The following is a 7,010-nucleotide window of genomic DNA, read 5'->3' as shown; positions in this document are numbered from 1 at the left end:
TCTTAAATGGAATTGTATTTTTAATCTCTCTCTCCTCAACTTCATTGTTTGTATATAGAAACGCTACTGTTTTTTGTGTATTGACTTTGTAACCAGCCACTTTGCTGTATTGGTTAATTGTTTCTAGGAGTTTTACTGTGGACTCTTTAGGGTTCTCGATGTATATCATCATATCATCATATCATCATAGCAAATAGAGATAGCTTGTGTTCCTCTTTCCCTATTTGAATTCCTTTGATTCCCTTCTCTTGTCGAATTGCTATTGCTAGAACTTCTAAGGTTATATTGAATAAGAGTGGGGAGAGTGGACAGCCTTGCCTAGTTCCTGATCTTAGTGGGAATGCTTCTAGTTTCTCACCATTGAGTATAATGTTGGCTGTGGGCTTATCATATATAGCTGTAACTATCTTGAGGAAGGTTCCTTCTAACCCTATTTTGCTGAGTGTCTTTAACATGAAAGGATGTTGGATTTTGTCGAACGCCTTCTCTGCCTCGATTGATATGATCATGTGGTTTTTGTCTTTCATGTTGTTTATGTGGTGTATAATGTTGATTGATTTGCGTATGTTGAACCAACCTTGCATTCCTGGAATGAATCCCACTTGATCGTGATGTATGATCTTTTTGATGAAGTGCTGGATTCGGTTTGCTAAGATTTTGTTAAGTATCTTTGCATCTATGTTCATTAGTGAGATTGGTCTGTAGTTTTCTTTTTTGGTAGTGTCTTTGCCTTCTTTGGGAATGAGTGTGATATTAGCCTCATAAAAGGAGTTGGGGAGGATTCCTGTTTTTTTCTATGGTTTGGAAGAGCCTATGGAAAAGTGGTAGTAAGTCTTCTTAAAATGTTTGATAGAATTCACCTGTAAATCCATCTGGGCCTGGGCTTTTGTTCTTAGGGAGTTTTTAAATTACATCTTCAATTTCCTCTGAGGTGATTGGTCTGTTTAGGATTTCTAGATCTTCCTTTTCCAGTCTTGGAAGAGGGTGTTTGTCCAAGAATCTGTCGATTTCTACTGGGTTCTCTAGCCTAGTTGAGTATAGTTGTTCATAATATGATCTCATGATATGTTGTATTTCTTGGGGTTCCGTTGTAATCTCGCCCCTTTCATTTGTGATCCTACTGATTAGGGTGTTTTCCCTCTTTTTTTTGGTGAGTTTTGCCAATGGTTTGTCTATCTTGTTTATTTTTTCGAAAAACCAACTCCTGGTCTCATTGATTTTTTGTATTGTTTTCTTAGTTTCGATGTTGTTTATTTCTGCTCTGGTTTTTATTATTTCTTGCCTTCTGGTTGTGGTTGGATTTCTCTGTTGCTGTTGTTCCAATTCCATTTTTAAGAACATTAGTGCTTTCAAAATATACAATTAATTCAAATAGTCCACTAGGAGATTTTGTTACCATCTATATTTTGTTGGATACATTTTAATCTACAACTCTCAATATAATCTTTAAAAATGTACTTTTTCCATTCCATGGTTTTCTTCCATCAGGGAAAAATGAGACAGCTGAGGTCACTGGTTGAGTCAAGAAATATAGACTTTCATGAAACACAAGAGTGGTGGGCTTGGGAGGTAGATAGATAGAAGGCTGGAAAATATCCATCTCTGGACTCTGGAATCAGTCCTTGTGGTGTTTTTGAACTAAATATGGCATTGGTATTAGGGCAAGGCAAAACCCTAACCTTTAAACTATTCCCTTAATTGTGGGTTTCTTTTTAATCCCTTAACTAATTAATGAGAAAATATGGTTATGTTCTTTCATTAAAATATATAATCAGGGGTTTAGGGTATGGATCAAAAGGTTAGAACATGTGAATTTTATGCAGTGTAGTAAGATTCTGTTCTCAGCAACACACGAACCCCAGACTATGCTGTCTGTGGTCCCTCCAAAAATATTTGATCCAAGTCTGAGAATGTAACTTTTGTATTTGGGAGGACCTAGTTTAATCTCTGATCAAATGTTAAGTGCACACACATGAACGCGCGCGCGCACACACACACACACACACACACACACACTGCTGATCTATTTTTGTGTAAAAATGTGTTTATCTCTCTTAAACAACTTATTTCTTCAATTTGGAAAGCATTTCAAGACTTTTGGAAACAATTTAAGAACTGTCAATAATGGAATACAAATAAGAATCTGTACAATAAGAATATAAACTCTATCTCTGTGCTAGCTCTCATGTATATACACTGATGTTCTACTATTGGTAAAGAAGGAAGGCTATTCTCGGGAAGGCAGAATTTTATTCCACATGTTTCTGGAATGAAATGGAAGGAATTTCCAGTTTTCCTCCACTGAAGTCCTTTTAATTTAAAGGATCTAGTCTTATGTATTTTACCTAAAGTTTACAATTTAATCACCAATACAGTTTCAATAATCTCTAGAATCTTTCCCACTGGTATCTCAGTTAACTCACCAGAGCATTTCCGGAACTTGTTTCAACATAAGGACAAGTCAGAGTCAGCAGTGGAGCCTTAATTGCAGGACTGATATCTATTGCATACTCTTCCATCATGATATCCAACTTGTGGAAGGAAAAAAAGTGTATATTAGTCCTTCTTTGGCCACCAGAGGTTAGGCCCTTAGTTCCCTTTGGTACTAACAAATTTTCTGTTGCTCAAGGCATGCACATAGTTTTGAAAATACCCTTGAGTCCACACATAATGAGTTTTCCTGGGTATTATACACATGATGACACTGAATGTCCTGAGGGCCTAGTTGTGCTCACTGAACTAAATTATGCCAAAAATATAGTTCTTTTAAAGAAATTAACTTATTTATTTTTGCTGTGCTTGAAATTATTCACTGCTTCACAAGTGCCAAGAAAATACTCTCCTTTGAGTTATACACCTCCTCTGGGATATATTCTCTGAGTATGTGTTGTGTTTGAAATTCAGAATATTCAAGAGACTTAATTTTTCATAAAACTTAATTATATATTGATTTGATTTAAGTTATCTCATTCCAGTATCTACTACTATAATTTTATTCATAATTAAATGGAATAAATGTTAATAGATTGCAAACAATGAAGCAAAGATATTTCGCCAATATTCTTAAATATCAAATAAATTTTATTTTGAGCCAAGATGCACATGCTTAAAAATTCATCTAGATATTTGTTCAGTGGTAGATTGACTGCTATAAAGCCATTAAATATTATAAAACAGTTTTATAGTTTCATGATTAATTAAGAGTGTTTATCGCCTTTAAACAGTAAAAGAGTCCCTTTTTCTCCATCCTAACCAGTCCTGTGTTTTTCATACAAGTTACTTTGCTCATATAAGGTCATAAATGTGTATTGAACTTTATTTCCTTGATGAATAGTGATAAGGAATAAAGAACATTATTTTCCCTGTGCATTTGTCCCTCTTTATGTTTTTTTTTTTAGTTAGTGTCTGCTCAGTTCCACTCTCTATTAGTGGTATGTGTTTGTTTCAATATTTAGTTTTATGAATGTGTTATCTATCTTTGATATTAAATATTTAGTAGATATGTTGAGTGGGAACATTTTACCCATTAAATATGGTTATGTTATGTTATCCATTTTTTTCACAGAGCAAAACTTGCTTTGAGAAGAAACATTGTGGGCTCATATGAAATGTTCAGGGTTTATTCCTCACTCTGTACTCAGGGTACCAGAGATTGAATTGATGTTGGCCACATAGGAAGCAAATATCTTAATATGCTGTACTATTTCTTTGGTCTGAAAGAAGAACAGTAGTTATTTACCACAATTTTTATTATTATAATTTTGTAGTACACTCAGAGAAAATAACACCTACTATTTTTCTTGGTATTGCTTTAACTATTGAGGCATTTATGGCTTCACATGCATTTTTTATATTTGTGCTGTATCAGTAAAATGTCATTAAAAATGATGTGTCCTGTGGCCACATTCTCAGGAATTCCAGACTCTGTGGAACTGGGCCTATGTGCTGATATGGCTACTGATGTGGATCATGGATGTGGCTAGTGGGCTCCCAGAAATCAGAGCAGAGGAGACAAGCTGCCTGTCCAAACTCAGAAAATATTCATTCCTATTGAATTGGTTGATTAGGCATCTCTGCAGACATCAGTAAAACTACACTCAAATTTGGCCATTGGTGGTTTTTGTGGGTTTGTGTTCAGCTGACAAGGCTACAGCAGGTTGTCATACTCTCTGACCCAAAACGATGTGCCCCAGAGGTAACAGTTGAGACTGGTGTACTCAGGAAATTTTACAGTTTGACTTGCTTCTCTTTCAAAAGTAAAATGACATTTGTAGCTGGCTGATAAGCTGACATGGCAAAGATGTGGATAATTTGCCAATAAATTTATTTTAACCAAATTTGCTGAATAACATTTATTTATCTTATAATTCATTCATATTATAATTAAAGCCTGCCATGCCTTTCTTTCAAAAGGGTATATATTAGTTGTTTTCAGATAATGAAAAAAGGAATATTTTCTAGTCTTTTTTAAATATGGAATGCTTCATGAATTTGCACGTCATCCATATACTGGGACTATGCCAATATTCTCTGTATCCTTCCAATTTTATTATATGTGTAGCCAAAGCTAGCACATCTTCTAGACCAGTGATGGCTAACCATTTTGATCCTGAGTGCCCAAACTGATGCACAAAACCAAAGAATTTCCTCAAAGTGCCAGCACCTTAATTAAACCTTAATAACAAGGTTTTAGTATCTAGAAACCCTTTATAAAGTTGCTTGAACTCATGTCATCTGTTACTCTGTTTCTAGCATCAGATTTTTTATGAATCAAACCCGAAAACAGCTGCTCACAAACATAGGATGACCCAAACAAAGTAAGAAGAGCAATCCCGCCCAACAAAATCGCTCTCCTAGAGTAACTCAGGCTGGGCTGGAAAGCCAAGGAAGACTGTCCTCGAGTGCAAACCAGCTATCAACAGTAAATTGCAGAAAGGCAGGTCCCCTGTCTGTGATGTCAAGGTGGAGAAATCGGCTTCTGCCAGAGTTTTTACCTACTGTGAGAGACTCTGTGTGTTGCCTATCTGTGTTTTTCTACTGTCCTGCGTCCTGAACCTCTCCTGAGTGGGCCGAAAAGGGCCCAGCAAAATCGCTCTCCTGGAGGCTCCAGAAGAGCTCCAGAAGCTCTGCTTCACAGCCATATGCTCTTTCTAATGAATGAACCCAACTGCAACAAGCAGAAAAAAAATCACACTAGAAACTGTGCTGGAACTCTGAAGCCCAGCATATCTCACTGGACTGTCTTCTCTGCTGCGTGCTCGGGCCTAAGATTTGATCCTGTGTGTGGCTTCATCCATGGAGGGCTCCCCTTACTTGGAGGTGAGTTGACCCATCCAGAAAGGGTGGATCCAGAGGAGCATGGCAACACACAACATTTAGCCAATGAATACCACCACAACACATAGAAAAAAAAAATCACAAAACAAGTGGGACAATGAGGAATCAACACAGGCCAGCACCAGGCATAGAGAATAAAGATGGCAACACTGATTACTGGAAAATGGCCAACCAACTAGTCAGTCTCTCAGATATGGAGTTTAGAGAAGAAATATGGAGCATGTTCACAGAACTCAAGTAAAGCAAAAACGAGTTCAACAGAACACTAATAAGAACCAAGAAAATATGAAGACAGAAATCAGAAAACTCCAAACTGGAATAACAGATCAAATAACAGGTCTGAATAACTCAGTTGACAAATTGACAGACTCAATGGATCAGGGTAACAGCAGCTGAGGAGAAAATTAGTGAGCTGGAAGATGTGATGCATAACAACTCCATACAGCAGAAGAGATTGGAAAAAAGCCTTAAAGCAAATGATGATCAAACAATGGAAAAATTAGTCAAAGAATGTGAACAGATGAAAATAGAAGTCTAGGATAAGCTCAACAGAAACAATTTAAATCACTGAAATCCAGAGACCCAGGAAGGAAATCTCCAGGAAGAATCAATGGTCAAGAGCATCATTAAAGAGAAACTACCAGAGATAAAGAATACACGTGATCAAATCCTGCATGCCTGAAGAATATGAACTAAAAGAGACCCCAGAAAAAACACCCCAAGACACATCCCAGTCACAATGACGAATCCCACAGAATTCTGAAAGCAGCAAGATCAAAAAGGGAAATTACATTCAAGGAAGTATCCTTTAGATTTACAACAGACCTGTCACAAGAAACACTCAGGGCCAGAAGACAGTGGTGGGACAGAGTGACAAAACTCAATGAAATACATGCTTTGCCTAGAATACTGCACCCAGCAAAAGTCACTTTGAGGTTGGAAAGAAGAATACATGGCTTCACAGATAAACAACAGCTCAGAAACTTTACAGACTCAAAACCAGCCTTAAAAGAAAAACGGAAAGATCTACTTTAAACAAATTGACCAATAGACACACCAAACTTCGACACAAAGATGGCACTCAACCTCATGACAATTCTTTCTCTCATTTAACCAATGGACTAAATGCACAGTGAAGAGATAAAGAGTGGCTAAATGGATCAAAAAACTCAATCCAACCTTCTGCTGCCTACAAGAAACACACCTGAACTAGACGGCATTCCCACCAGCAGTGAAAAAGAGTTCCTTTCTCTCCACATCCCCGCCAGCCACTGCTTGTTTTCCTTTTTTGTGATGTGTGCAAATCTCAGTGGCGTGAGGTGGTACCTCATAGTAGTTTTGATTTGCATCTCCCTGATGATTTGTGATGTTGAGCATCTTTTCATGTGCCTTTTGGCCATTTGCCTTTCTTCTTTTTCAAAGTGTCTGTTCATTTCTTCTCCCCATTTTTTGATGGGGTTAGTTGTTTTTTTCTTGTATAGTTCTGTCAGTACCTTGTAAATTTTGGATATTAGCTCTTTATCTGATGAGTATTGGGTGAATAATTTCTCCCACTCAGTGGGTGGCCTTTGTATTCTGGGCACTATTTCCTTTGAGATGCAGAAGCTTCTCATCTTAATATAGTCCCATCTGTTTATCTCTGCTTCCACTTGTTTGGAAAGTGCTGTCTCCTC

At 37.1% G+C, this 7,010-nt stretch overlaps 1 non-coding gene across 1 annotated transcript; it reads right to left on the bottom strand.

The window, feature by feature from the left end:
* Window positions 1-4,467: 4,467 nt before the first annotated feature.
* On the bottom strand, window positions 4,468-4,574 carry LOC125996807 (U6 spliceosomal RNA). Its single transcript, XR_007491481.1, has one exon. It is a non-coding gene; the product is annotated as a U6 spliceosomal RNA (small nuclear RNA).
* Between the last annotated feature and the right edge of the window lie 2,436 nt (window positions 4,575-7,010).

Source organism: Suncus etruscus, chromosome 18, assembly GCF_024139225.1.
Source record: "Suncus etruscus isolate mSunEtr1 chromosome 18, mSunEtr1.pri.cur, whole genome shotgun sequence".
In the NCBI taxonomy this organism is placed as follows: Eukaryota; Metazoa; Chordata; class Mammalia; order Eulipotyphla; family Soricidae; genus Suncus; species Suncus etruscus.
Note: the sequence above shows the minus strand (reverse complement) of the source record. Positions and strands in the feature narration are given on the sequence as shown.